This window comes from Schistosoma haematobium, chromosome 4 (genome assembly GCF_000699445.3).
Source record: "Schistosoma haematobium chromosome 4, whole genome shotgun sequence".
Classification (NCBI taxonomy): domain Eukaryota; kingdom Metazoa; phylum Platyhelminthes; class Trematoda; order Strigeidida; family Schistosomatidae; genus Schistosoma; species Schistosoma haematobium.
In genome coordinates this window covers 29,730,222-29,745,527 of record NC_067199.1, presented here as the reverse complement: position 1 = coordinate 29,745,527, position 15,306 = coordinate 29,730,222, and positions in this window count along the sequence as shown.

The window sequence follows — 15,306 nt, the reverse complement described above, 5'->3', positions numbered from 1 at the left end:
ATCTTCCAGATTGGTAATCTTATTTCATCAGCTGAGCTCTACTAATTTTATTCCTATCAGGGTTTACTCATTATATAATCACTTGTTCCTGGCCGTTTAAACTGTTGTAGAATGTTCTTTCACATAAGGTATATATTTACAATATTCAGTCTATTAAATTTATCTACACTCTTGTTATATTATATTGATGTGTCTTCAATACAACTTCCAACCAAACCCCTTCATGTAAGTAATTTAAACCCATTATGTAGTTATGATTTTAAATATCACATGTTGCAAGCAGCTGATGACGATCAGCGAAATAGTATAAATTCATGCTATTCTGCTAGAATCTTTGTACTTGCTCTTTCCAAAACGATAAAGGGAACTCTGTGCATGAAATGTCTACTGGTTTATAAATTTATCTGTTTTTTATTAAATAGATTTGGTTGAATGACATCCGTACTAGTTGTGTAATTTGTTGATTATATAAAAGGTGAAATTACAGGGTTTCTAACTGATCACTGTAAAAAGACATTTATTTAGTTAGTTTTGTGAATGACCATTACTTTATGATTAACAATTAAAATACAATTTAGATCATCATAGGGTTGTGGAGATTGTTGAATTGTCATTGAGATCATGAACCGATCAATGTTAGAACATCATCAAAACCTGGAAGCACTGGATGGTCGTCTCGTTCTAATTTGAGACTCCTCAGCAGTGTGCATCCATAACCCTACATAAGGAACTTGAACCCAATACCTTTAGTTTTGCGCAAATGGCCTTCCACTGTATCCAGGTTTTCGATGATGGTCCAACATTGATCGGTTTATGATCTCAATAACAATTCAACAACCTTTACAACCCTATACTGATAATTATCGTGTGCTCATCAGTGACTAGCTTCGAGAGGCAATTTACGGAGTTCTAGTGAGAAACCGTGACCGATGGAGTTCGACCGTGTCAGGTTTGAGGCATTTACCCACTGAAAACAATGATAGTCGTGCAATATCATAGGTTGTTTGAAGTTAGACATTAACACCGTTGGATGTCAGCTCAGTAGTCTGGAGGTTAAACGTTCGTACGTGAGATCAAAGGTCCTGGGTTCAAGTCCCAAAATTTAGGATCAAGTGTGTGCACTCCTGAGGAGTCTCATTCCAAGATGAAAAACAGCTGTACAGTGCTTCCAGGTTTTCAATGCTGATCTGGCTTAAACTGACTCGTGAAGTCAACTGTTAAAATACCACAATCTCCACAAATTCCCACAATGATAATTCAAGAGAAATAATATCCAAATTTACATTTCGTTTTCTCTCAAACCTAGTGGATAAATTTCTTCTAAGTAAATATTAAGAAAATTTGTAAACTAGGAGAAGAATTTCATTAGTGATTTTGGTTGCTCGTAATAGTAGTGTATTTGTTTGTTTTTACTGTTAAATGAAATTACTCATATATTTTTGAGTATGTGAAATCCTCAAATATAACATAGAAGAAAGGAAATCTATCTTAAAATCTGCATACTAATATATTAATCATTATTTGATTATCGAAACTTCAGTACACTTTCGTTTAGTCAGTATATAATTGATTTAACTTGATTGCAAATTAGATCTTCCAGGGTTTACAACAACATCGTCCTTACAACACTTCTTTCGAGAATATAAAGTTCTCCTGAATGTTCCATCCCTCTTTTTTAAATGACTTATAAATTATTGATTTTCAAGTATTGTAGCATGTTAGTCATCGTATCTATCTAGTGTGTTAAGATTCAGCTTCGTGTTAGAAAAATCTTCAAATTATTTATAATCAAATAATATAGTACTCAATCTAAAAATGTAGCATAGTGATTATCGTTTGAAACTTGTTTGACTGAATAATGTCTATAACTAATGAATTGACAAGTAACTGAACAAGTTAAAAAAAATAATACCAAAAATATGATCATGGAGTTTTAAATAGATCCCCATCAATAACATCATCATTGTCAATAGAAGCAATATCATAATGCAAAAAGAGAAATACGAAAAGGATATGAAAGAAGGAAAGTTCCAGAGGATTTATTTATTATCATTTTTTTTGTTGTTGTTGGAAGAACCAGAATAGAATAAAGAAATAAAGGTGAGAATGAATATTGTTTTTTTTCACCATCCAAATTAATGATACATAATTTATTTTAATTTATGTTTCAATAATAAGAACCAGATGTTTACATTTGTTTTGGCCCGAACAGCTGTTAAATCATGAAGGCTCATAATACCCAACTATAAATATCTGTATATATATATATATATATTTATTATTATAAGACAATTTAAGTATTTATTCTTAATAAATATATGACGAATATGGGTTTTGTGTAGGAAAAAAGATGACATAGAAGAATGTAAAGTATTGATTGATAGAGGGACAATGAGAGAGAGAGAGAGAGAGAGAGAGAGCAAGATAACGAGAGAAAAAAACCCCACTAATAGTGATAACAAAAAAAAGCCAAAAAATTACATTGAACCGCCAAAATAAACTGTTTTTTCTCTATCACTCCTCTTCATCATGTTTGTCCGACGTTTACTGCTTCATGAATACTTTTCTCCCACTCGATACATACTCACACATACACGCATTTTCATTATTAGGGTCGTTATAATGGATTATTATATTTCATTTAGCTGCTAATTAATAATAATATGAATATCATTCTCAAAACCTAGACAATGGACATTTCGATTGATACTTGAAAGTGTTTAGAAATAATTAAAAGGCAACAAATGTAATATAATTCAATGAGGAATTATATGTGACATATCATGCTGTATAGAAACGCAATAAAAATGAAATGAAAACATTGAATAAAGAATATTTGGTTACGTATACCATGGTTGTCTGTTGGTAGATTTATTTTTTCACGTTGGAAATTGAAAAAAAAGTTAGTCATGGTAAGAATTAAAGGAAAATTACTTGTAACCATTTTTATACTATAGGTGAATACAAAAGATTTAACTCATTATTTCTTAGATTCCCCACTCTATAAAGTGAGTTTAGATAACAATCAAATTCAGATCAGGCGGTCTCGAACTATTGACGTGATAATCTGTCAGAAAAGCTACATTTGATCTTATTTTTTATGTTGTTTCAGTTAGATATATCAATGTGAGACATTTATCCGTCTGTAACTAAACAATGTAGCTGACCATACCAAGTATCAACGGGAATGTCATTGGACTTTATATTAAATATTTTGAAGATAAAAGTACCAATGAATGATTATTCTCTTCATATTTTACAGAGTTTGACATTATATCAATTTTTACATATGAAAAACTATTGATAGACCCAGTTTAAGATAAAACAGAACTCCAATAGCTCTTAGTTTTCACTAGTCCCACTCCCCTCATTTGGCTCAACCTTCAATGAAAAATAATTTCAAGTTGAACAAATTTATATGACCTAAAAAATCCCTACTAAATATTAAATTCGAAATTATTTAAAATGAAGTAGTAATTTATCAAAAAGAACTATTGGGAAAAACCACTTTCAAATAATTGGCTTTCATTACTATATCCAGCAAGTTTAAATTCTTCATTTTATTTTAGATCACAAGCAAATCTAGGCTAAACGAAAAAAAGGAAATCTGGGAGCACTGAATGATAGTTTCATTTTGATATTTTATGTGAGTAAAATATCAAATAATAAAATATGGTTATGCAATATCGTAGATTGATTGAAGTCGAACTGGTACACCATTGAATCCCGGCTAGTTCATGCGCGGTACCGGAGGTCTATAGTTCTATTTCTTGTGATGAGGTTGTGGATATATATTGTTGGGGTGTATCATACTAGAACGAAATGGCCATCTAGTGCTTCCAGGTTTTCAATGATTATTTAACTGATCGAATCATGAGTTCAATAAAATTCAATAATGTCTGAAACCCCACAATGAAATTCAATTTTTACTGAATTAAAATTAAAATTGTCATTAGAATATGGAATTAACGTGAATTATATTTATCTTGTGTACTTTATCTTAATTTTACAAAGCTGTTTTTTTGTGTGATAATGTTCTTCCTCAAGGTATTAACACATTAAAACTAAGTGAGTATTTTTATAAATTGATTTTTCACACACAAAAAATAACTCAATAAAATTAATACAGAACGGGTTTTTATATTATCCGCTAAGTGATTAAAAATTCAACTCAGAATTGTTGAGATTCTAATCACAAATATAGTTTTATACCGAAATTAATTCTGGCATAATCTCGATGTAATATGTATGATTTCATTGACTAATATGTTGTCTAAAGGTATCCTGAAGAGAATGAAATACGATTGCCCGAAATTATCTACAGTAACATAAATATATTTGCAATGAAAATATACAAGATACTTCAAAAAAATATCATACTGGTAAGATGCGGCTAGCAAAATGTTTTAAATCAAAGTCTATTATAAAAATGTATTAGATAAAAAAATCTAAACTTTTGCAAATAGGAATATTTATCTGAGTGTGTGTGTGTGTAAGTGTTCTTAGCCCAAAACATGGGAATACTCCTTGAACTCCTGTAATTAATCAGAAAACTCTAAAAACCTGAATATAAACGACTGAAAACACTAGATAATCAACATGATTTCGATCAGTACTTTAGGTTAGGCAACATAAAAATCTATCATAATTAGACAAACTTCATACTGGACGAAAGGTCCATCCAGTACTTTCAGGTTTTCAGTGGTGATCTAACATTTATCAGTTCATGATGGCAACTGAAGCTCAACGATCTCCACAACCCTATACTGATAAATACCATACTGTAGCGAAGACAAGATATAAGTTCGAAATAATCCAAAGAAAAAAACCTAGCAGTCTAATTTGAACTAAATTACAAATTAAAATTCACTATTGTAATAATCAAGAGTATTATGGTTAAATATAAAATGAAATCAAGAATAAACAAGTAATTGGTTTCTATTAGGAGAGGGTTTGGTGGAGACTGTAATAATTTAATAGTCGAATTCATGAGTCAATTAAAGCCTTGACCAGTGGAGTCCAACCGGGTCTGTTGTGAGATAGTAACTCACTGAAGACAATGGTGAATGGTGGCACGATTTCGTGGATTGCTCGAATTTAGACACTAACACCATTGGATGCCGGCTCAATGGTCTAGAGGTTTAGCATTCGTGCATGAGATCGAAGGTTCTGGTTTCAAATCCCGAGAGGCGGGATCGTGGATGCGCACTGCTGAGGAGTCCTATGATAAGACGAAACGACCATCCAGTGTTTTCAGGTTTTACATGGTGGTTTAGCCTTCAATGACTCATGAATTCAACTATTAAATAATTGGTTTGATGATATAACTTCAAATTAGAGAGATTACCAACAAAATGATTACCGGAATCTATACAAATTCTTTTTACACTTAAAATAATTATATTTATAAATTATATTTATTTTTAAAAAGAAGAAACATGGATCCAATGTAATTATTTCAGACATGAAAAGAATCATATCAATTCTAAATGAGTTTTAGGTAAACAATTTACGAACGAAATAAAAATTTATATTTCATACTATACTCATATAAAATGAACTGTGATAACTTTTAAGAATTAAACAAGTAAAGGTAATCATTTATTTTCTAGCGAACATGATTTCCTTATTTTCATGAATGCATGGATTTCTGTATGGTTGTAAATAGATTTTGCTGATAAAGTATAAAAATTATGAAATGTAAGTGACTAAACACTTACCAATTGTCCGTAGATTGACGACAATAACTTTCATCTTTTTATAACATTCAAATTTATTGAAGAAATTAATTGATTTAAAACTATTCAATTGTGAATGTTAATCATCATCATCATCATCATCATCATCATCATCATCATCATCATCATCATCATCATCATCATCATCATCATCATCATCATCATCATCATCATCATCATCATCATCATCATCATCATCATCATCATCATCATCATCATCATCATCATCATCATCATCATCATCATCATCATCATCATCATCATCATCATCATCATCATCATCATCATCATTATCGATTCAAAGGAAAGTAATTTCATGATGATCACTTCATAGGTAGATAGCTCTACCAGAATAAGATGTATTTATGGAAAATTATAATTCAGACAATCAAAAAAATTCTACTAAAAAACAATACAATTTCGATTATAGTAAGAATTGCTCAACAGAATATAACAGCAAGTATTTGAAATGTGTGACAACCTAGTTTTTATAACGGTGATTAGATACAATTTATCTTTAAATGCAGTCGTCTTTTTTAATCGGATTATATAACAGACTATTAGTATTGGAAATTTTATGCATCAATCTCATTGCAATTGGACTTCCTTTCTTTCCAATGAATAAGAATAGTGAAAATTATAAGAACTACTGCAGTATCTTAGCTTTAGTTATTTACAGCGTTTAGTTGAATAATAAGGTTAGTCGTTAAAACTAATTCGTCAGGATATGTTTCGATCAAAAGAAAATATTATCACAATATCCGTACAACTCATTAACTAGACCACCATTAATGCAACATCATCAAGTTGCCACATGAAAGGAGTAGACGATTTAATATGGTAGAATGAAATATCTTTTGAAAGGATAAACTAATTTAATGAATTTTTCATTTCTTTTTAATTGAATAAAAAAATAATAATTAGTATCATTCAAAAGTGTTTTGCCAGAAAATGTATTCACTTCATTGTCAACAAGAATTATACATCAAATGTTATAAAAAAATGACATTGACATATTTTTTTAAAAAGAAAATTGGGGGAAATATTTGTAATTTTCATGTTGTAACAATAAATCTTCTCATCAATATACTGATAGTTGTATAGTATACATGCATATACAATCAATACATAATAGTGGATACGATGAGATTGTAAGTAGGGAGGCTTTTTTAAAACAAAAAGCAGTGACATATTTAAACTGAAAACATTACCACATCAGTGTGATTTTCTTTGTGTTAAACTAGTATATGTTTGACAGATCCCTCACACATACACACACACACATACACACTACCTATTTATCTCTTTCGCTTCATGAACACATTCAACATAACACAGACAATGATTTTTAACTTAATTAATAAGTTTTTCTGTTACATTCTCATTATCTCAGTCAGGATCCTTTTTTTAATGATTAGTATTACTGGCACATGTTTGTACTTTCTTAAGATACATAAGACATACATTTTAGAAGATGTACTAACAAGTGTATAGGACATTATTACTACTAACATTATTATTATTATATGAAATATTCCCTTTATGTTGAATGATACTATTTTGACGATGATGATAATGATGATTCCTTGATGATTATAATCACTATTATCATCATAAATATGTTTATTATAAAAAGTAATCTGTATACAAAATTGTAATTGCACACTAAATACACAAACACACACACGTATGTGTGACAGAATTTTATGACAGTTTCTTTTCTGTCCCCTCATTCAACGGATTTCATCTTAAAAAGAAAAAAAAAGTTTTAAAGACAAATAAATATGACAATTATATATATATTCGATGGCGAAGTAAATTTCATATCAAGTCTACATATGCATTAATGGATTTTACAGTTGTATTATTTTAATGACATCACTGAATGACACGTGCATAAATCTAATCTACGTATTGATGGTGACCTCCTAACATATACATATATGTGTGCATACATTGAAATGAATATGTACATACTATGAACCAAGTGTGTTTTATGTTATGATACTTTGATTTGATGAGATCAAATATTTTATTCTTAATACCATAAAAAATATAAAAACTAACAAACCAGGTTATATATATATATATAGACCGAATCTTTACTAAGTATGTAGATAGGTAATGTCATTCATTAGACAGTAATAAGAACTTTCATTTACCCTAACTTTAAGTGTATATATGCATATTTCTTGTGAAGTAGATAAACATCTGGTTTATTTATTTACTTACTTACTTACTTACTAGCTATGACAAATTTCATATGAAATCAAATATTTATTTTATGAATGTTTATATTTTCGATTTAAAGTGTAGATTACATCTTGGAAAGGTTTAATTTCATATTTTATGTAACTCAGTTTTATGGTTACAAAAATTTCTTACAAATTACTATTTGATAGTGATGTCATGCGTGCTACTTATATTGATATAAGTAGTATATGACGCGAGTCAGGAATGTAATGTCTGGCAGCAGAAGATAGGGGAAGATCAAGAAAGTAAGAGTGGGAATATAATGCAATATTTATGGAAATGCAAGGACAATGAAGTCTGAGGCATTTTGAAACAACTGGTAGAGATTTTGCAAATTAACGATTTAATATATAGTTCTCGGATTTTATTGAGATGCTCTGTAATTTTGTGTTAAATACATTCGACTGTCCCCACCCGTGTTCTGTTCACTACAGTGATTGTCTAAGCTGGTTATTATATGTGTTTAAGGGATCAATTTACTACAAATTATTCTTCTGAAGGAAACTAGAACAATTTATATTGATATCTGTAAGATTCAACAACTTGTTTTGTATTTAAATAAGAAAATGTGGTTGGAGAGTTTGTGTTGTTAAGTTCTGTTTGTTGTATTAACTCAGTACTTTGAGAATGGGGTTTAATGTAATGTAATGTAATAAATTGCGGTAACAGTCATCTAAAAGTTATTAGGTCTAATTCTATTGCAATATGGATTCTGTTTCTACTGTAATAATCATTTGCTAACAAATGCTATTTCAGCTAGGAATGTTAATAATAATTATTGATATGAATAATATTACTGTAATTTTTAATCATTGCTTTGATAGTTACATTGTGGTGAATGCTACTTACTTTGACAGATATAAGTAGTATGTAGCACCAACCGGAAGTAGAATATATACTCAGTCTTAAATAGTTGCTCATTGTCATCATTGAGTTGATGTTCTAATTTCAACTTGGTGAATCTAACAGGTCATAGCTTCCTACTAAAACTAACTCGTAGAGATATTCAACGATAATAACATGATCATGATTTATATTGGTGGTTTGTGAAGAATTTGCATAATTTGGTTTTTGAATTTTATCATAAGCTAATTCTAATTAGATTGTAGAGAAAATCATAAACGGATTGGATAACCAGTTCCTTGAATAACGTAGAACTTCGTACGTACGTACATCAGTTCGAGTTGCCATACCACATTAGAACAGAGATACAATTTTCGATTCAAATCCCAACTACAGCTTGACATGAAATAATATTCAGAATTTTCTGATTGTATGGTGATCATCATTAGATTTTCTACAAAATCACTTAAAAATGTATCAGTTAACTTGAATGGAAAAATAAGTTTCTTAATGTGATAATTATTTGGGAAAATAGATAGAATGTTCTAACCTAGTAATTCTATAACAAGTTTTGGTTAGTTTACTGAAATAATAAGTGAAAAATAATGATGATAATAGTCAGTATAGAAATGTAGAAACTGTTGAATTTCATTTAAATCATGAAATCGATTAGTGTTAGAACACCATCGAAAACTTGGGAGCGTTAAATGGCCGTTTTTTCCCAGTGTGGGACTTTTCACTAGTGGATCACCACGTACGGGGTCGTAAAGAACAATTATCATTTACTCACCAGTGACTAGTCTCGAGAGGTAATTTTCGGAGTTCTAGTGAGAAACAGTGAGCAGTGGAATTCAACCGTGTTGGATGTGGGGCGGTAACCTACCAAAGACAGTGCAAGCTGGTCGCTGAATATCGTAGAGTGATTAGAGTCAGACATTAAGACCGATGGATTCCGGCTCAGTGGTCTAGAGATTAGGAGTTTGTGTGCGGCACTAAAGGTCCTAGGTTCAATTCTTATGTGAAGGATCGTGAATGGGTACCGCTAAGGAGTTACATACTAGAACAAAACAACCATCCAGTGCTTTTAGGTTTTCAATGGTGGTCTAACTTAGATCTCTTTCATGATTTTCATGAGATAGTACTGATAGTAATAGTGATAATAGCTTTATTCATTACCGCAAATTTTATTGCAGTAAGGAGTTAGCAATATTGCTTGTGTAATATTTCAAGAACTTTCTCTTCAACATACTTTCAAATCGTAACTATTCAAAAATAAATGTATTTTTAGTAACAAGTATCTTCCGTTTATCGTCAATGGTAAAGGCTTATTACCGGTTCTGGTTCAACAACCAACTTTTTTATCCACCAAATTTTGATCGTATAAATTAACTCGTATTCAAACGGTAGACAAGGAAGAGAAATACAATATTCCGGTTTGAAGTTTACATTAGTTAACATCACAATAGATTGTAAGGCGTTCATAATGCAGCGTGTACTCACGCTGTAAAGATCGATAATTATTAGGTCCCAATCAATTTAAACACATGAAGGCTTATTATAAAACTTTCATAATTTGAAAAAAGAATGACCTAAGCGTTTGAATAGTTCACTGTTGTTTGAATAAAAATATCTATGGGTCCACTTGTTTGCTTGATCAGTTATAGATTAATATTTGTATGTTATGATTGATAGATTATATAAATAATGAAGAAACGCACAAATTTTTACTACAAAACTTAGATTTTTTCTTCCCTATTCTCCTTCCATCAATTTTGTGTATCAGAGCTATGATCTCCTTTTTTGCTGTTTATGATAGGTATGAATGATTTTTAATTAGATCTTTTGAAATTCAATATGTAACTAATAGTTCAGTGTAAATGAATAGATCAATTTATATAGACTCATATTGATGTGAAACATGATCATACACTATACAACTTTTATAAAGTTAATATAAATCTCACATGGACATTTTGCAATTCATTTAATCTGTTCTGTAGATTATGGTATAGTAACTTGTTAATTGACAAGAAATAGTTGGTCTGAGAAAAATATAGTTGAGATTAATAATATTTATAATGAATAGTTTATTCATAGTATGCAGCATATAGTCCTAAATACATGTTAAATATCTTTAAAACTATTTCGGTCACTATGAGACCTGAATGTACATAGTATTGATCACCAGTACAACAGATGATAGTCATTGATTAGAAGTTTCAAACTAGAATACAACAATTATTCGAACATTTTTTAAGATTCCAATGCTTTTCCAAATATTTTTATTGCATGATGAAAGTCGTTTGAATTTTGTATTTTTTGAATAGTTCGCTGAAAATTGAACGATTCATTTCAAAAATCATATTACAATCATTGATGTGAATGTTGTATATAACTAGGTGGTTTTTAAAGAAGGTTCATTCTGGAAATAATGGAATTCTGTATGCTTATAAGAAAAAGGTTTTTAAAAATGAAATTTCTAATAAATTTAAAAGTGGGAATGTTTTATTTATAATAAAAATATACATACAAATGAAGACCTAAATTCATATTTATGTTGTGAGTGGCTTTTCCTTATGACGTTTACCTCATTAGTATGTGAGAATTAGAAGCTGTTTATTGTTAACCATGACAATTATTTGCCTAATTTCAAAACAGTTTCCAGATTATTTACGTTATCAAACTATCAAACAGGACAATATGATTAGCTAAATAATCATATCCTCAATAGAAATTGATATTCCAGTTATGAAGTTGTAAACTGTGAAGTAATCTACATCGAAACTATAACATTAACACACCATTGATATTATATTAACAATTATATTGTTTGTAAACTTGACTGGAATTGAAATGAACACAGATGGATTATGGTACAGTGTCTCCAAATAGTGATCTATTTATTCTAATAACTAAACAGCTGAATTCAAGTCTATTCCTTTTGTTTCCAACACTTAATTATGTTAGTTTATAATGAGAACTATTCATAGATCCTTAATATATTTTTAATTTCAACTAAGAATAAAACAAACAATTAAGATAGAGAACATTGTATGTAACGGTAAAGTTATTATCATACTGATCAACAGTACATTTACATTTTTCCAAAAATATTCTTATTTAGAAAATGTTTAGTTCATAACTAGTTACCATACATATGTTAATGTGAATATGATGTGTTTTATGATATTTTAGAATTCAATCATTTACACTATTTTATTTAGTCAACTTATAATTGAAGGGGGAATAACCATAAAAACAACATGTATTTATTACGAATCCTGTTTTGTTATCTTCATTTTTGTCTCAACTCTCTAGCTATCCAATGTTCTCCTCCCTCCTCTTCATTCATCCAGTCTTCCAATTTATGTGGTTCATTCACTCTTTGACTTGCTCGCATCATTCTGTGATTAACATGATAACGAAGAAATAAAAAATTGCCACGAAATTGATTTTCACAAGTGTAAATCATGATATTACTATTACTATTAATAATAATAATAAAGGCAGCAATAATAATAATGGCAATATTATTAATAATAGTGGAAAGATTTTATCAAACTCATCTTTTAGAACAGTAAAGTAGTTTAATAAGTGAATTAAGTTTTAACCAAAAGTTCCCTTTTTGCAAGTGTATTTGGTATTTTCTATCACTACTATTATTGTGTTACTAATAAAGTTGTTTCCTCTGCTAGAATAATTATTTACACCTGTAATTTTTGGATTTTGCAAACTGGCAATGTAAAAACTAATTGAATAAATTTAATTTAAGTTTTATTATTATTATTATGAAGTAAATTGTAAATGACTGACAATTCACTCCAGTAGAACAATATTGAAATAAACAAAGAAAAGTAAACAAAATTAGAGAGTGGAAGAGTTTTTCGTAATCGACGTATTAACATTATTATTATTATTACTTGTGTAGTATAGTTCATTTCAGTACATGACATAGTTAACTTAGTGATTTGTATTAATGTTTATGTGTATGTTTGTGTACAATTATGCAAACAATGCAGATCACACTTTGAATAGAGAGGGACTTGGGATGAAATCTCTCTCTCTCTCTCGTTCTGGTATGCTTTTGCAAACACACAAACAAACCAATCATTATATACATTATATGTATGGGTCAATACAAAATAATTTTTTCATTATGGAGAAAATAATTCACCTGCTGTTTTACAACAGTAACTAAGTCAACATTTCCTGTGGTGCTTTTTCCTCATAGCATATATATTTCTTGTTACGTTTATCAAAATTAGCCTAATTCTTTTTTTTTCAGGAAAACAGCATACAACATTCTTTTTAAGGATGTGAAATAAGATTATAGGTAATATTTATGTATACTTTTTATATCAGTCAAATAATCAGTTTACCAATCAACTAAAAAACACAAACAAACGAAACATAAGTATTGTTAAGGGGTACTAATGTTGCTGCCAGTGGTGGTGATAATGACGAACACTGTATTGTGCAATAAAAAAAAGAAAATCGAATCCACAGGGACAAAGATAAATCAGGCGCCTGAGAATTTCTTATTTCTAATAATTATAATTCCAACAGATTTGACCGTTTTTAGCCTTTAGAAGAAAATAAAATAACAGTCATGATAGACAGCTAATTAACTAATCATTTCAATCATTTATCACTGGCACTATTCCTGATAGTAATAATAATGATAATAATAATAATACTAATAATAACAACCATGGTGAGGGTTTTTAATTTCACCCCCAACCCTCTCTGCCTTCGATATTTTTCTTTTTGGCCAATTAAACAACAAGTGTGGAAAGAGAGCTAAAATAAAGTTAATTTTATCAGTATTATCATATGGTCATTCAAACTGTTCATGTGGATAGATTTCTTTAGATGTAAAATTAATTAACTAACAGGATAAATGAAAGAGTTAAATGAAATGATTAAGGCTCTCAGTTTTTATGGTTAAAATTCAGCAAAATACAATTTATTGTCGAAAAGTTAGTTTTTATTAAAATGATCAATTGTGGTTGGTTAAAGAGTGATTGACAGAGAAAGTAGATTGTAAATTTGACTGTTTTGTTTGAGTTCACATTATAGATGAATGAGTGAAACTTTAAGTGCGAAGTTGGATCTAAGTACCGCCAGATCGGTGACTCATAATATAACAAAACTTTAATGATGAGGATTGCTCAAGAATACAAAAAGCTGGGATGTTCAACAGAGCATTACTATTTCAATAAACGGAATGATATATGTATATAATTTTGCAAGGAAAGCAGTCGAAATACGTGTCACTTACCAAGGTCAAAATAGTATTGAAGTGTGAAAGTTCACTATAAGAATCATTTCTGTGTCAGCGTTGACACACAGCAGTAAAACTAATTTTGATCAGTCCTAATGTTGTTGAAGCATAGAATATCTGCATCACTTCAGTCACGAATCCATTAACATGATACGCTAAGTACCCCACTAACTAATAAACCCAGGATTTCCATATCTTGCAATGCACATGATAACACTGAGTTACTGAAAGATTTGAAGATCCTGAATTTGATTCCCGGTTATGTCATTTGTTTTACGGATAGTTCAGTACTACAATTTTTAATGGATTAATTGCCAAAATATCTCTTAATAAACATTATTATTGTAAGCACAAAATGACAACAAGTTTGAAACTTATGAACAAGAAGTATAATTTGGCAAATAGTTTTTCTTGTTGTTGTTCCATTTGAAGATATTTCGACGGGATTGAACTCATAGAAGATCAGTATTTGATGGCAAACAGTTTATTGTTAATATATTAGATTTCAACTTGATATTTTTTCTCATTTGTCAGATGATAATTTCTGCCAAACGGCCTGATTGTAACGTTTATGTTTCATGACTTTAACCTGTGAATTAAGTCACGAAACAGACCAGAAGTTTAAAATGTTAAGAAGGGTGAGTAGAGCTTTGTATATTCTGTAATTTCCGAATATTTGCCAAGAAATTCTTGAAATAATAGAGAGGATTGTAGTTCATATGAATGATTTCGTTGGTGTTGTATTCCCTGGGTTAAATGGTCTAATTTCCGAGCATTTATTGTCATCATAGACAACAACTTCAGTGCCTATTCCATGAAGTATTTTTATGTTATTCTTTTATTAAAATTCAAAGAGACATAAAATTTCTAATAATAGGGGGATAAAAAAAGAAAATAGAATAAGGTATAATTTTTCAAAAACTTCATTTGACAATCCAAGACTCATGTACACTTAATAATTAACTTTAGAAACAATTAATACTGAAACATTCTAGGAGTTCATATTCCAAAAGAGAGTGATTATTTTAATTATGAAGGTCAACAATGAGGATTCCTACAATTTATAACGATCATTATAAAAGTAGAATATAATGGTGGGAAACATGACTGAATAACCTTGTGCATAATATTCAAGCATTGAGAATTATGGGCATTGAATTTTACTCTAAATGTGAATATTAACTCTAC